Source organism: Nycticebus coucang, chromosome 16, assembly GCF_027406575.1.
Source record: "Nycticebus coucang isolate mNycCou1 chromosome 16, mNycCou1.pri, whole genome shotgun sequence".
Lineage (NCBI taxonomy): Eukaryota > Metazoa > Chordata > Mammalia > Primates > Lorisidae > Nycticebus > Nycticebus coucang.
Window position 1 is genome coordinate 90,526,752 of NC_069795.1, and position 15,131 is coordinate 90,541,882.

The 15,131-nt window shown below is 40.2% G+C and overlaps 1 protein-coding gene across 6 annotated transcripts in view; it reads right to left on the bottom strand.

Annotated features, from left to right (window-relative positions):
• Window positions 1–14,453, bottom strand: part of KLHL24 (kelch like family member 24) — a 52,310-nt gene extending 37,857 nt beyond the window's left edge. For 3 of the 6 annotated variants that reach the window (XM_053565281.1, XM_053565275.1, XM_053565280.1), the window contains exons 1-2: window positions 14,330–14,439; window positions 7,567–7,610 (exon numbers count right to left, since the gene is read on the bottom strand). The gene's annotated coding sequence lies outside the window, so the exon portion shown is untranslated. Of the gene's footprint in view, window positions 1–3,075; window positions 3,447–7,566; window positions 7,611–14,293 lie in introns of those variants that run through there. The other 3 variants (XM_053565276.1, XM_053565277.1, XM_053565278.1) reach the window with 3 other exon arrangements.
• Between the last annotated feature and the right edge of the window lie 678 nt (window positions 14,454–15,131).

Consider the following 15,131-nt stretch of genomic DNA (forward strand, 5'->3'; position numbering starts at 1 on the left):
AGACTGAGGCACTCGGCTATACCTATCAATTCTCTTCAATGTTAAGAGGGCTCTTTTATCCCCACCTTCTTTCCACATCTTCAAAAATTGATACGTGGTCCAAAATGTACTGGTAACTGGTTTAAGAGTGTTTAGAATACTCTCATCTATTCTCATACCCTCAGAATCTCATACACTATCCCTTCTAGAGGTCCCAACTTCCTCCTGAAACGGCTCATCTGTCAGTCATTCAGTCATTGCATTCCTAAGCAATTACAAGGATCAAGTTGGCAGTATGGTGGCAAAAAGCAGGAGGCTAAGGACAATCAGATAATCAGGTGGCAGCCCACCCTACTTTCACAAGCCACAAATAAAACTGAGACTTGAGAGTTAACAATTTTAGACCATATTTTATAAAACTTATCACATATTTAATTGTATCTCGTTTTTAAGTCCTTAAATGACACAAAGGGGGAAAAACACGTAATATCAAAATTGAGAACTCATTTTACTACAGTGTTCTCTTCTTTTTCGTGTTATTTATATCCATCCTTTTTTCCTAATCACTCTAAACTACAGATGTCCTACTTCCAATATTCATTAGATACTTCCAATTTTCATTTATTCCTTCACTGAATGTACTGAATTTTGTTGCTTCTACCACCATCATCAACAACAAATATTTATTAAACATCTACTACTGTCAAGATACTTGTGCTACACCAAGGGCTTACAGAGATGCAAGATACTGCTGCTGGAGTGCTTTTTAAGAAAAATATAGTTGTAACAAAGCGTTTTCACAAAAAGATAATTAACCCTATTAAGTAGCACAGACAATAAGTCACAATGGAACAGATAGCATAGCTCCCCCTTAAATTTGTATTAGATTTTTTTTTATAACTTTGTTATCAATTAGCACTTAAACTTTATCTAAAGTCTAGGTGATAGAATTTTTCTTGGGCAGATGTTTACCAGGCTATGCTGATTGTTCAGGGAAAAGTACCTGGTCATAACAGTATCTGAATAAGTAAAAGCTTATATTCCATATCTCTGTCCATTCCTAAATTATGCAGGTAAAATCAGAAAAAATTCAAGTAATTTTATTAGTTAAATGGAATAAAGACTAATGTGAAATAATGTTTTCATCTGAGATCATTAAGTGGGGATTCTGAGGCAGTATGTTGATATCCAAAAAGTCCCAAAATGACTGAAGAATTGTATAATGCTCTTTAGTCCCCTCTAGGAATCCTGGCAAAAACTGAGTAAGTTCTTGGAAATTTATCAGGTAAGGCTTTAAGAAGTATTAAGTGCCAAATTTGTGTATTGCATATCAGCTAGTTGAAACCATGAAGGCTGTATTTCCTATATGCATTTAAAAACAAACCAACAACAAGAACAATAAAACTAATCTTTTTTTTTTTTTTTACTGCTTTCCATATACCTGACACTTTCTAAACTCTTTATATGAATTAGATAATTTAATTCTCATAACAATTCTATGAGGTAGGTACTACAATTAATGAAAAAGTGCCTCAGAATTATACATACACAGGATAAAGATAGATTTTTCTAAATAGGCAGGAATTATTTATAAAGTGAAGGACTAACAAGGATAATCTTTTATTGTCATGTCTTTTTTTTGAGACAGAGTCTCAAGCTGTCACCCTGGGTAGAGGGCCATGGCATCACAGCTCACAGCAACCTCAAACGCTTGGGCTTAAGAGATTCTCTTGCCTCAGCCTCCCAGGCAGCTGGGACTACAGACGCCTGCCACAATGCCCGGCTATTTTTTGGCTGCAGTTGTCACTGTTGCCTAGCAAGCCAGGGCTGAGTTTGAAACTGCCACCCTACGTGTATGTGGCCAGCGCCCTGCTGACTGAGCTATAGGCGCCACCCTACTCTCATTTCTAAGTAAAATAAATAAATAAATAAATAAAAAATCAGAAAATTATAAGTATACAAATATACATACATTTTCTAAACATATAACAAACCTTTGCAATATAATGAAACAGTTCTGACGATGGAAATTCATGTGGAAGGCCTTTTTAAGTTAATACACATCAAAGTAAAGAGAATGCTTAGGCTGGTTCTTGGAGTAAATGCTAACAAAGCAACTTCCACAAATGTAGTTAGTGAAGTTAGTTTCTTTTAAATTTGAGGGAATATTTTGTCTACATATATGTTATGGTCTAAGCAAGCTAGATTTTTTTTTTTGAGACGAAGTCTCACTTTGTTGCCCTCGGTAGAGTGCTGTGGCATCACAGCTCACAGCAACCTCCAGCTCTTGGGCTTAGGCGATTCTCTTGTCTCAGCCTCCCGAGTGGCTGGGATTACAGATGCCCACCATAACACCCAGCTATTTTTTTTTTTTTTTGTGGTTGTTGCAGTTTGGCTGGGGCCAGGTTTGAACCTGCCACCTTCAGTTTGTGGAGCCGGCACCCTACTCACTGAGTCATAGGCGTCCCCCAGCAAACTAGATTTTTAACTTTAATCATGGTTTGGGGATTTCAGGTAACACATTTCTCTGAAAACAAATAAAAGCTCCATTTCATTTTGTTCACTTTAAAACCGATTTGAATAAAAATTCATCTGAGTTTAAAATATTTTGTAAGTAAACTGTGGTACATGTATGCCACAGAATACTATTCAGCCATAAATAAAGATGGAGACTTTGTGTTTTTTGTGTTTACCTGTAAGGATTTGGAGAACATTCTCTTAAGTAAAGAATCAAGTTAGTGCAAAAGTAATTGTAGTGCTTGCATTGCTAAAATTTGACATTTGATACTGGAATACATTCTTAAATAAATGTGGTTATGTTACACACCATTTTAATGTGCATTTCTCATTTTATGTTTTTGTGCTAATGACTTATCACTTGCTGTTTATTTTATATTTATTTTGGACTATGCAAATATTATTAGACAAAAAGCAGATTTGAGCAATTTTCTTATTTGAGTTCAAAGTAAGTTGTAAAGCAGCAGGGACAACTTGCAATGCATTTTGCAGGGACATCAGCAAAACATTTGGCCCAGAACTGCTAATGAACCCACAGCACATTGGCGATTCAAGAAGTTCTGCAAATGAGAGGAGAACCTTGAAAATGAGGAGCGTAGTGGCCAGCCATGGGAAGTTGACATCAGCCAACTGAGAGTAATCATTAAAGCTGATCCTCTGACAAGTACACATGAAGTTGCCTTTACTCAGTGTTGACCATTCTACGATTGTTGGAACAGTTGATACAAACTGGAAAGGTGAAAAAGCTCGATGAGCGGGTGCCTCATGACCTGACCAAAAATCACAGCAATTGTCATTTGCAATGTCATCTTCTCTTATTCTACACAACAACAACAAACCATTTCTCCAACTCATTATGATGTGTGATGAAAAATGGATTTCATACCACAACTGACAATGACCAGCTCAGTGGCTGGAGTGACAGGAACCTACAAAGCACTTCCCAAAGCTAAACTTGCACCAAAAAAAGGTCATGGTCAATGTTCAGTGACCTGCTGGTGGTCTGATATTATTCTCAGGTATAATATAAACCATTATATCTGAGAAGTCTGCTTAGCAAATCAACGAGAGGCAGCACAGAAACCTGCAAGACCTGCAGCTCGCGCTGGTCAACAGATAGGGCCTGATTCGTTGCACAACCAATACTTGAAAAGTTGAACTAACTGGACTAGGAAGTTTTGCTTCCTTGGCTGTATTCACCTGACCTCTTGCCAACTGACTGCCCCTTCTTCAAGCATCTTGACAACTTTTTTGCATAGAAAATACTTCCACAACCAGCAGGATGCAGAAAATGCTTTCCAGCCAGGCTGGTGGTTCACGCTTGTAATCCTAGCATTCTGTGAGTCTGCGGTGGGTAGACTGTTTGAGCTCAGGAGTTCGAGACCAGCCTGAGCAAGAGTGAGACCCCCATTTCTACTGGAAAAAAAAAAAAAAAGAAGAAGAAAAGAAAAAGAAAAAAATAAATAAAAAGAAGAAGAAAATAAAATAAATAAATAAAAATAGAAATGTAGCCAGGCATTGTGGCAGGCACCTGTAGTCCCAGCTACTTGGGAAACAGAGGAAAGATGATTACTGGAGTCCAAGAGTTTGAGGTTGCTATAAGCTATGATGATGCGATGGCACTATACCCAGGATGACAGAGTGAGACTCTATCTCAAAAACAAAAAACAAGAAAATGCTTTCCAAGAGCTTATGGAATTTTTATGGATTCCATAACACGAATTTTTATGCCATAAGAAGAAAGAAACTTATCTCTCATTGCCAAGAATGTGTTGATTATAATAGTGCCTATTTTGATTAATAAAGATGTTATGTCTAGTTATAATGATTTAAAATTCGTGGGTCCAAATCACAATTACTTTTGCCCCAAGCTAATATCACAAGAATGGAAAAGCAAGCATCCCATGCACTCAGTAATAAATTGAAACTAGTAGATTAACAACCATAGGTCTGCATTAAAGAGAAACATAATCAAATTCAAGAAGGGGGAAGAAAGAGGGGAGGTTTCATAAGTTCCCACCTAAAGGGTACAATGTATGGTTATATGGTACACTTCCTTGGTGAAGGACACAACTACAACTCAGACTTTACCTTACAAACAGTGCAACTTAATTGTATGTACTCTCATATTAATCCAAAATTTCAAAAAATAAACCAAACTTTTTTTTTTTTTTTTTTTTTTTTTGCAGTTTTTGGCCGGGGCCGGGTTTGAATCCACTACCTCTGGTATATGGGGCCGGCGCCCTACTCCTCTGAGCCACAGGCACTGCCCAATAAACCAACTTTTATCATTAACATTAAAGCTAATTTAATAAGCTTTATATAAAGAAAAATATTTTATTTATTTATTTTTTTTAGAGACAGTCTCACTTTATTGCCCTTGGTAGAGTGATGTGGCGTCTCAGCTCACAGCAACCTCCAACTCCTAGGCTTAGGTGATTCTCTTGCCCTCAGCCTCCTGAGTAGCTGGGACTACAGGCACCTGCCACAACACCCGGCTATTTTTCTGTGGCAGTTTGGCTGGGGCCGGGTTTGAAACCATCACCCTTGGTATATGGGGCCGGCACCCTACCCACTGAGCCACAGGCGCCACCCAAAAAGAAAAATATTTAAAAAAAAAAATTTTTTTTGAGATAGTCGTAAGCTGTTGCCTTGGGTAGAGTACTGTGATATCACAGCTCATAGCAACCTCAAACTCTTAGATTTAAGCAATCGATTCTCTTGCCTCAGCCTTCCAGGTAGCTGGGACTACAGGTGCCTACCACAACACCTGGCTATTTTTGATGCAGTTGTCATTGTTGTTTAGGTGGCCCGGGCTAGGTTTGAAACTGCCAACCTCGGTGTATATGGCTGGCACCATAAACACTGTGCTATGGGCACCGAGTCCAAAGAAAAATATTTTATTAGTTTTAAAATTTATTATTACTAACTAAAAAAAGTGGCTTCTTCCTACCTCTTTAAAGATTTTTCTAATCACTTAGACTTCATGTTTACTTCATCATGGGTCATCCAACTTCACGGGTTAAGGTTGCCCGTGTGTGTGCACGTGCACACACATGCTAACATTTTAAAAATCTGTTTATGCACAGAATCACTTTCAGATTCCAAGCTCTCATAACGTGTGGGCATTAGCACACACGTAAAATATGCTTTTAATTATAAGTTACCTCAGTAACAGTTCAATATGCAGAAATCTATCCATATCAAGACAGACCACTACTGTACCTGAATATTAATTTTTTTGTTATTGAAACTATATAAAGTTCAAAGTACATAATATCACAAGTGATCAAAAGGATCACTTGTTTTAATTATGATAAATGTGACATGGAATATAACTCATTTTATTCTTAACACTTTACTAATCTAGATTCAAATTACGGTTGAATTAGCCACAAGTCAGATTCCCCAATCTAGAGTCTTCATATCAGCTTATCTAATTTAAACTCTTGCTGCATTAATTTCAGGTTTGAAAAACTCACTGAAGTTATTTGGCTAGATTTTGACTAGTGATCTTTTTTTTTTTTCTTTGAGACAGAGTCTCACTTTGTCACCCGTGGTAGAATGCTGTGGCGTCACAGCTCACAGCAACCTCAAACTCTTGGGGTTTCTTTTGCCTCAGCCTCCCAAGGAGCTGGGACTACAGGTGCCTGCCACAATGCTCAGTTATTTGTTGTTGTTACTGTTGTAGTCATTGTTGTTTATCAGGCCTGAGCTCAATTTGAACTTGCCAGCCCCAGTGTATGTGGCTGGTGCCATACTCGCTGAGCTACCTGCGCTGAGCCTATACATTTTCATTTTCTCAATGTTTAAATGAAAGTGTTCAGAGCAAAAGAACATATTATAAGAACCAAGAATTTCCCTTTGGCTAAAATGGACAAGTAGGAAAATATATATGAAAACGCACTCTGCTGTCTGTGGCCAATGATCTTAACTGTATCTAGAATTTGTTAAATTTGTGGATAGCATATTGAGTGAAGTACTATTAAAAGGGGGATTGATTAGACTTAATATGAGTTAAAGGCCTGTCTTTTTATGCTATTTTCTGCCTCTTATTCTCATAGGTTTTTTGATTTTGATTTATTGACTGACAAAAAAAGATCTTTTTTTTGTACTATACTGAAAATCCTGGAAAACCTTTAAAATCACCTTCTGTTCAAAAGGTAAAAGATCCTTGTTTACTGCTTTGTACATAAGATAGATTATCTCATAGATCTATCCAAACAGCTTTCACCTGCTGCCTCCTGGCTTTCTGGACATCTTCACTTTTTCTGGTCTTTCTGACCTGTCCTATTAGCCAGTCTCCACAATAGCCCCAAATACAAATTCTTCCTATTTATGATTAGATGAATGATTTGTATAGGGGCATCTTAGAAATCTGAGATGCATCAAAGTGTATCTTTTGGGATTCTAGATATAATTCACTAGCTTTTGCCTTCCCATTTTATATAAATTCATTTTAACTAGTAATGGTTAAAAATGTAAAGAAAAATTACTCATTTCATTCTAAAGAAATGTACAAGTAAACATTGTATCTTGATGAGTTAGTTGTATATGAACCATCAGACTGTTAACAAATGGCTGCCAAAGTTAAGGTGCATGATTTGTCTAAAAAAGCTCCCCTTTTTTCTTTCCCTCATTTCTTCAGGAACTTTATAACCAGAGCTATACTCTCACTTAAAAAGAATGACCTTTCTTAACAGAAAGATTCTACTAGTTAAGCGTAGTCTAGGTTTATTTCCAACTGTAGAACACATGAATACTGTAGATTTAGTTTCTGATTGCTAAGTAGATTGAAAATTACATGCTTTTGGTCTGTGTCCCAGAAAAATGAGTGCAGATAACCCATTTTGGTATTTCAAACACTGGAGAAAAATGCAGAAGAGGGATTGAGGCCTTCAGGAAGCAGGAGAAAGGAGTGGGTAAATATTGAGTAACAGAACTGATTGTGACACTGCTTTCTTTCGTGATCTGAAGTATAGAATTGTTCCTCGTTACTCCTGGTTAAAGAAAGGAAAATAGTTTAAATTCTCTAATAACAATGTTTAAACAGTGTATAAATAAATATACCTTTTTAGCATTTGCTTGATCAAAGCCCCAATGAATTTCCACACCTATATAATAAGAGAATAGCAACACATAAATCAGATACTAATCAGTTCACAAACACTTGGTATTATTTACTAGTATGTTGAACAAAGTTTTTAGTAAATTCCAGTTTCTGACTAGGTGTTCACTTCTGTATAAAAAAATTAATGAATAATACCTCATTAAAGCAAATCAATAATTTTATGCTCTTTTACATACAAAGTAGTTTTCTTATTTATCGTCTTCCTTACTCAACAATTTTATCCTGCAGTTAAGATTTGAAAAATCAACTAATATTAATGTCAACAGCAAGCTAATCTCAACTGAGATGAAAAATATACACTTGGCTTAGTGCCCAAAGCACAGTGGTTACAGTGCAGGCCACATGTTCCAAGGCTGGCAGGTTCAAACCCAGCCCAGCCCAGCTAAACAATGATAACTACAACAAAAAAATAGCCGGGTTTTGTGGCAGGCGCCTGTAGTCCCAGCTACTTGGAAGGCTGAGGCAAGAGACTTGCTTAAGGCCAAGAGTTTGCTGTGAGCTGTGATACCGTAGAACTCAACCGAGAGGGACATAATAAGACCACGTCTCAAAAACAAACAGACAAACAAAAAAACGAAAAATATATACTCCACGATAAGTCTGTACTGGACATTTGAAGAGTATCTGGAAACCAATGTTTCTTTCTTTTTTTTTTTTAGACAGGGTCTTACTTTGTCACCCTTGGTAGAGTGCCGTGGCATCACAGCTCACAGCAACCTCCAGTTCTTGGGCTTAGGTGATTCTCTTGCCTCAGACTCCCGAGTAGCTGGGACCACAGGAGCCCACCACAACGCCTGGTTATTTTTTGTTGCAGTTTGGCCGGGGCCGGGTTTGAACCCGCCACCCTCGGTATATGGGGCCGGCACCCTACCCACTAAGCCACAGGCACCGCCCTGGAAACCAATGTTTCATCTGGGTTTTGGGCCATTAAATAATTCTAAGAGTTGTTCTATCAGTATTACCAGAAATAAACAGTTTAGTCACTATGTATTATATACCTACGAAACTAATTTGAGAACAATCTCAAGAATTCTAGATAATTCAGGAAAAAAACCATTTCTTAAAATTCTTATTTAGATTTTCCATAGAGAATCTCAAGTTGTCAAATAATTTTTATCTTTAATATATAAATTACATTTTTCTGCTTTGTTCAAACATATAGACTTAATTCCTATAGAAATCAACTAATTCAGAACAATTCCTCCCTATTTTGGTGGAAGGGGAAGAGAACAATGCTTAAGAGAAAATACCCGAAACTTGAGCGGTGCACACAATAGCAACAGCATTTAAACACAAAGTGGCCCAGATACTTTTAAATAGAACTCATAAATTCTTAGCAAATTTAGGCAAATTCAAAAGTTGACCCCCAAACCAAATATCCTACTGATTTTACATATATACACAAACACATCTCTATACCTATCCCGACAGTGGGATGATTATGAAGTAAATGTTATCTTGTGGTTCCTCACTTTCAGAAGTCAGTCTGTGTGTACCCTTGGTAAAGAATATCACAACTAGGTCAAATTAAGAGATTGTTAGCCCTAGTGAAGTAAGTGTTCCTTTCCAATGGATAAAAAAGATCAACCCTAAGCAATGTACGGGTTTAGGTCAATTCAAGATACACTTATCGAGAATCTAGTTTGTGTCTAGCACTGGGCTCACAAATAATTGGATTCAGATCCAATTTTAAACTCTGTGAGGTTGGCTAAGATTAGAATCAAACAAGAACTCCAAGATTGATACTAAAATAGATTCAAATCCTCAGCATTTCTCTAGCAGAAAACACAGGTGCAAATTTTAAATAGAGCCTCTCATGACCAATCTGGTCTAGAATTATACCTTATTGAATAGAAAGGGCAGAGTAATTCACCTGGGCATTTTTTTTTTTTTCCCCAGGAGTTTTAGGTAATCCTTACTAACCTAACAGATAAGGACAAGGAACAGAGGAGGTCAGGGTACAAAGTTTGAAAGAGATGTATAATATCTGAATTGATTTATAGCATAACTGTAGTAGTGTACAAGATTATTTTTCTTTTAGAATTAGAAATGCCATACAAAGAGGTTAGCATCAGTCTTAAAGATGATATGGATTATTGAAGGTCTTCTAAAGACTAATACCAGAGGAAAAAAAAAAAATAAGAATATCCTGGTTCAGTGCCTGTAGCTCAATGGTTAGGGTGCACATACACTGGGGCTGGTGGGTTCAAACCCAGCCTGGGCCAGCTAAACACCAATTGACAACTGCAACCAAAAAATAGCCGGGCATTGTGGCGGCCGCCTGTAGTCCCAGCTACCTGGGAAGCTGAGGCAAGAGAATTGCTTAAGCCCAAGAGTTTAAGGTTGCTGTGAGCTGTGACGCCATGGCACTCTATCAAGGGCGACATCATAAGATTCTATCTCAAAAAACAAAACAAACAAAAAAAACCCTAAGAACACCCTAACCATCATGGCCCATATTCATAATAGTGAATTGCCACATGCTATATTCACGTTAACTCCATTTGCTCAAATTTAACCTCAAATGCAGAACAAGAGACAAGAGGAGCTAGCCAAGAACAGGTTTATCTTTAAAGATACTATATTTAAAAGTATTATGCAAACCAGTTTTTGCTTTTTTTGTTTTTTTGTAGAGACAGAGTCTCACTTTATGGCCCTCGGTAGAGTGCCGTGGCATCACACAGCTCACAGCAACCTCCAACTCCTGGGCTTAAGCCATTCTCTTGCCTCAGCCTCCCAAGTAGCTGGGACTACAGGCGCCCGCCACAACGCCCGGCTATTTTTTGGTTGCAGTTCAGCCGGGGCCGGGTTTGAACCCGCCACCCTCGGTATATGGGGCCGGCACCTTACCAACTGAGCCACAGGTGCCGCCCGCAAACCAGTTTTTATGCACTTCAAGATATATTTTCACCCCAATCGTCTCAAAAATCTAATTCAAGTGGTTATTTGATCACCACTTTTAAAAAATTACATATTTGCATCGTGAAATTTTCAGCATGTCCAGTTCCCTAATAGAATCACCAAGACTGTATTTACTCACCCTAAGACATCAGAAACCACCTAAAACCTCAAGTTTCTTTGGCTAGAATTATAGCAACTAGAGATTATTCCATGTTTACTAGAACTTCAGATGGGCAAAACAATACAGAGGGTGCCAAAAAATACATATGCACATTTAAGAAAGGAAAAACTGTATTAAAATTCTAATACTCAATAAATACCAATAACAAAAGATGGATACAAGTCATGTTTGACTTATGCAATTGTAAGAGGTGCTCAAAATATGTACATAATACAACATATAATATATAGATAATATCACTTACAATGTGTACACTTTTTTCTATCCTAAGTATTTGACTTTGATGAAAGAAAAAGAAATAGAAGAGGCATCTGATAAAACAAATTAGAAAAGGTAAATGCATCAGACTAAACAATATGTTTCTATAACTAAAAAGGAGTATTATCTTCTCCTAACCCTAGGAAAAAAAAAATTTCAGTTTTTCTTAAGTGTTTGTTTCCTTTGACATAAAACTTCTGGCTACTGATATTCCCCAAACCCTAAAAAAAAAGTTAAGCAGACATCACACCTGGCATACCAAACTGCCCTATGGAGCCTACTTATGTTTCTCCCCAGACTTGACATGTAAACTTAAGGTCAGTTTTATCCTGCAAACATGTAGTGCCTTTTAAGTATTTAATGCGTTATTTTATTTAAATATTGAAAATCCTACAGAATTATGATATAGTTATGCTTTCTGTCAGCAAAATTATTTTATTAAAAATTAGAATTAAATCTGCCAAGGATACCACCAGGTGCTCTGGCACTTGAACAAATTTGAGATCTAGTATTCTAGATGACTTCTCTATGTGCAAAAACACTTATAAGTCAGTAACTTATTTACCTTAGTGGTGACTCAAAGTACTAACAGCAACTTTTAGAGAAGAGTAAAGTTATCATTTTTAAGTCTTTAAGAAAGGCCAAATTTTGAAAAATTACAGCTCCTGGGTGATGAATTTAGGCAGATGATAAATTATTTTGCTAAAAAAGTTTAGCTATTGTGTTTTTAGTAGGAGAAAGAACAGGGGTTTTAAAATGTCAACAGTTTTCGAGCAGCTACATACCTTAGTTGTTCGCCATAACAGAAATAAAATAACACAAAATGGATTGTTCATATATATACTTCAGAGGATGTTTTATTTAAATGCAAATGAAAAATTACAGTTTTCATTTTATAGTCCATTCCTAAAAATTGAAAAACAAGTTCTAAATTTTTAGGTAAAAGTATATACAAAAATAACTGCAGTTGCATATTTAATTAACAGTATTGTTCATAGGTCTGACCTTTGGAGTTTTAATGAAATGGCAGGAAAAAAAGGAAAGTATAAAAAAGTTATTGAAAAAAGCATTAAGGTTTTAACAACTTGAGCAAAAGCCAGGTGAATTTAAATTAAAGCCAATAGCCCTAACTCAGAATATTATTCCGTTTTCCTGTTTAAAAATTATGCTGCTGGCTTTGTATAAATTAAGCAGACCTTTATAAAGTAATGGTTTTATTTTTATTTATTTTTTTGAGACAAGAGTCTCACTTTGTTGCCCCTTGTAGAGTGCCATACTGTCACAGCTCACAGCAACCTGGAATTCCTGGGCTTAAGCGACTCTCTTGCCTCAGCCTCCGGAGTAGCTGGGACCACAGGCGCCCGCCACAACGCCCGGCTATTATTTTGGTTGCAGTTGTCATTGTTTAGCAGGCCCGGGCTGGGTTAGAACCCGCCACCTTCGGTGTATGTGGTCAGCGTCCTACTCACTGAGGTACGGACCCCGAGCCAGTAATGGTTTTATTTTTAAAAAACATTCGTTAAGCATTTACACTTATTTAGGTACAGTAAAATGCCTTCAAGTCTCCAATTCCAGGAGCCGCTAATTCTGGGGTAGCCATCTCCACGTGAATTTTAAAAACATACTAAGAATGCATAGCCAACAACAACCGTTCATAGTCAATTCCTGCTTCACCCAGGACAGCTCCATCTTGCTACAGACACAGAAAAAAAGGAAATCTGATAAAACCCAAGTACCCTGTTAATTCAAGAGATTAGGAAAACCATCTGCAACACACCAAGCCTAAAAGCGATTTGTCTTGCAGATTTTATCTATTATCTTAACTTAAACACATCTGCAATTCACTTCTCAAAAACTGTAATTATCACGGCGATTAATACATAGGCGTGCGCGAGACAAGGGTGATAAAAACTAATCTCTTAGCTGGTGGACCTAAACAGTACTAGTTATAAGCACGAAGACGTACTTTAAAGAAAAACTGGTCACAAGAGCAAATGATTAAAATCCACTGAAATACTGTGTAAATAGTCACAGCCTCTGGGGCGACAGTGAGGTCCCCTGAAAAGGAGGGTTATGGTCTATATTTAGCTGTGTAAACCTTGTTTACAGAATCCGCAAGAACAAATTCGCAGGACTTCCTTCGCGCCACCCAGTCAGCTAACCCCATACCATTTAAAGGGCAAATTTTCCAGTGCACGGAGAACTGGCCGCGGCTGCCGAGCGCTGCGCGCCCAGAACGTCCTACCGACTTGAACATTATCCGCTGGGGCCCGGAGGCTGCCTGCCGCCAGCGGCCGAAGGGGGAGCGCGCCGCCCGTACGGCCCTACTCTAGGAGCAGCCACGCCAGCGGCCAGAGTGCGCGCTCCCGCGCGTCCTCCAGCTCACCTTCAAGGGGGCGGGGAAAACTGCCAGGCCAGGCCCAGCTAGTGACAAGACATCTGCCAATAAAAACTCGGAACGGGCCCGTGGGGTTCCGCCCACAAGCTGCCGCAGGCGCCCAATCCCAGCGGCGTTAACAGTCTTAGCCTGGGGTGTGCAGAACTCCCGGGCGGGCACGCCAGGGACTAAATTAAGAAACCAAATCCTGGAGTGGTAGGGAGGAGGGGAGTTGAGGCGGGGACTAGGCCGGCAGAAAGCCCGCGCCCCCGCCCGCCACGGCTCCCCGGGGACTGCCGCCGCAGGCCGGGTGTAGCGACCGTGGTAAACAAAGGCTCGCGGGGGGCGGGGGTAACGGTCAGGTGACAATGCCGAGCACCTTTCGCAATCCCTTTGCTGGGGCTTCTCTGGCCCGCATTCCTCAGACCCACCATGACCCGGTCAGTCCTTCCCAACGGGGACCAACAGTCGCCCCACCAAACGCAGAGGCTGGATTTTGGACCGTCACACTGTCGGCGCTTCCCGTAATAAAAAGCAGCGCCCGGTTCGAAGCCCCTCGAGAACATACAAGACCGTCTCCCCAGCCGAGTTCCCTAGCTGCCCCCGGCCCCGAGGCGGCGAGGTGACGGCGCCTGCTGCTACCCCCAACGCCCGCGTCCACCCCTCCCACCCCGCCCTCGCAGGCCGCGCCGCGGTTCCAGGGCAGGAGTGTCGGGAGGCGGTGGTGCCTTCCCGCAGGACTGTCGCTACCGAGCTGGGGTTGAAGACCCCGAGTTGAACTCTGGGGGCTCCTCGCCTCAGAAATGGGCCCTGTAGCCTCAGCTGCAGTCTCGCTTCGGACCCGCTGTCTTTCTGGCCGCCGCTGGCTTCCCTCCCGCAGACACCCCGGTGTTCTGGACCTCTGCAGCCCCTCCGCCCCCGAGCTTTCAGGCTCCGGCCGGTTTCTCGCCTTGCGACGGGTCCCAGAGCTGTCATTCCCGGGTACCTCTAGGCAAAGGCTGGTAGCAGCCAGCTGTGGTGGGCCCCGCGGTCCCTCAGCGGCCGGCGGCGCTGCGCACTCTCCAGCCCGGCGTCTCCTGTAGCCACCAGTCTCGGCCGCAGCTCACAACAAAGGAAACATGTGATCGTCCGGGCCAAAACAGTGAGCGTCACCCAGCCCTGGCCAATCCCGGTGGGCGCCCCCGCCCAGGGGCAACCTGGGAGTTGTAGTTACCACTCCCCGGGTGGCCTTCGGGTCTACCTGGGGTTCCCCCTAACAGAGGGGCTGTTGTGCGCAGAACTTGGCAAGACCCAATGCAAGGGCTGCGGACTTGAAACACTAAATTTTAAATAGAGGCAGGTTAAGGAAACGGAGCCCGTGTAAGGAGTCTGGTGGGAAAGCGGAATCATTATGTTCATTGCTTTAAAAGACCCCCCCCACACACACACATCCCAAGGCAAAAAGGCCTTGACCGGGAACTCAGAACCTTAGAGCTTGGGAGGAGGCTTAGAGATCTTTTTATTTGACCTTTTGATACACAATGGGCAAATCTGAGGGCCTCAGGAGTGGAAGGGACTAGGAAGGACCCTGTCACTAGAAGGCTCAAGAAAAATCACCTTTTTTGGTAAATCTGTTAATGTCACTGGTATCAAATCCTAATATCAAATCCTTTTCATTTTAAACGTACACACAAATCGAACTAAGTTTTTGCAAATTCCTATTTCCCAAGTTAGAGTTCAAAAAGGACAATATTTTACTGTTTTGTTTCTGCAAATATTGTTTTTAAGAATGAGTATATAGTACCTCC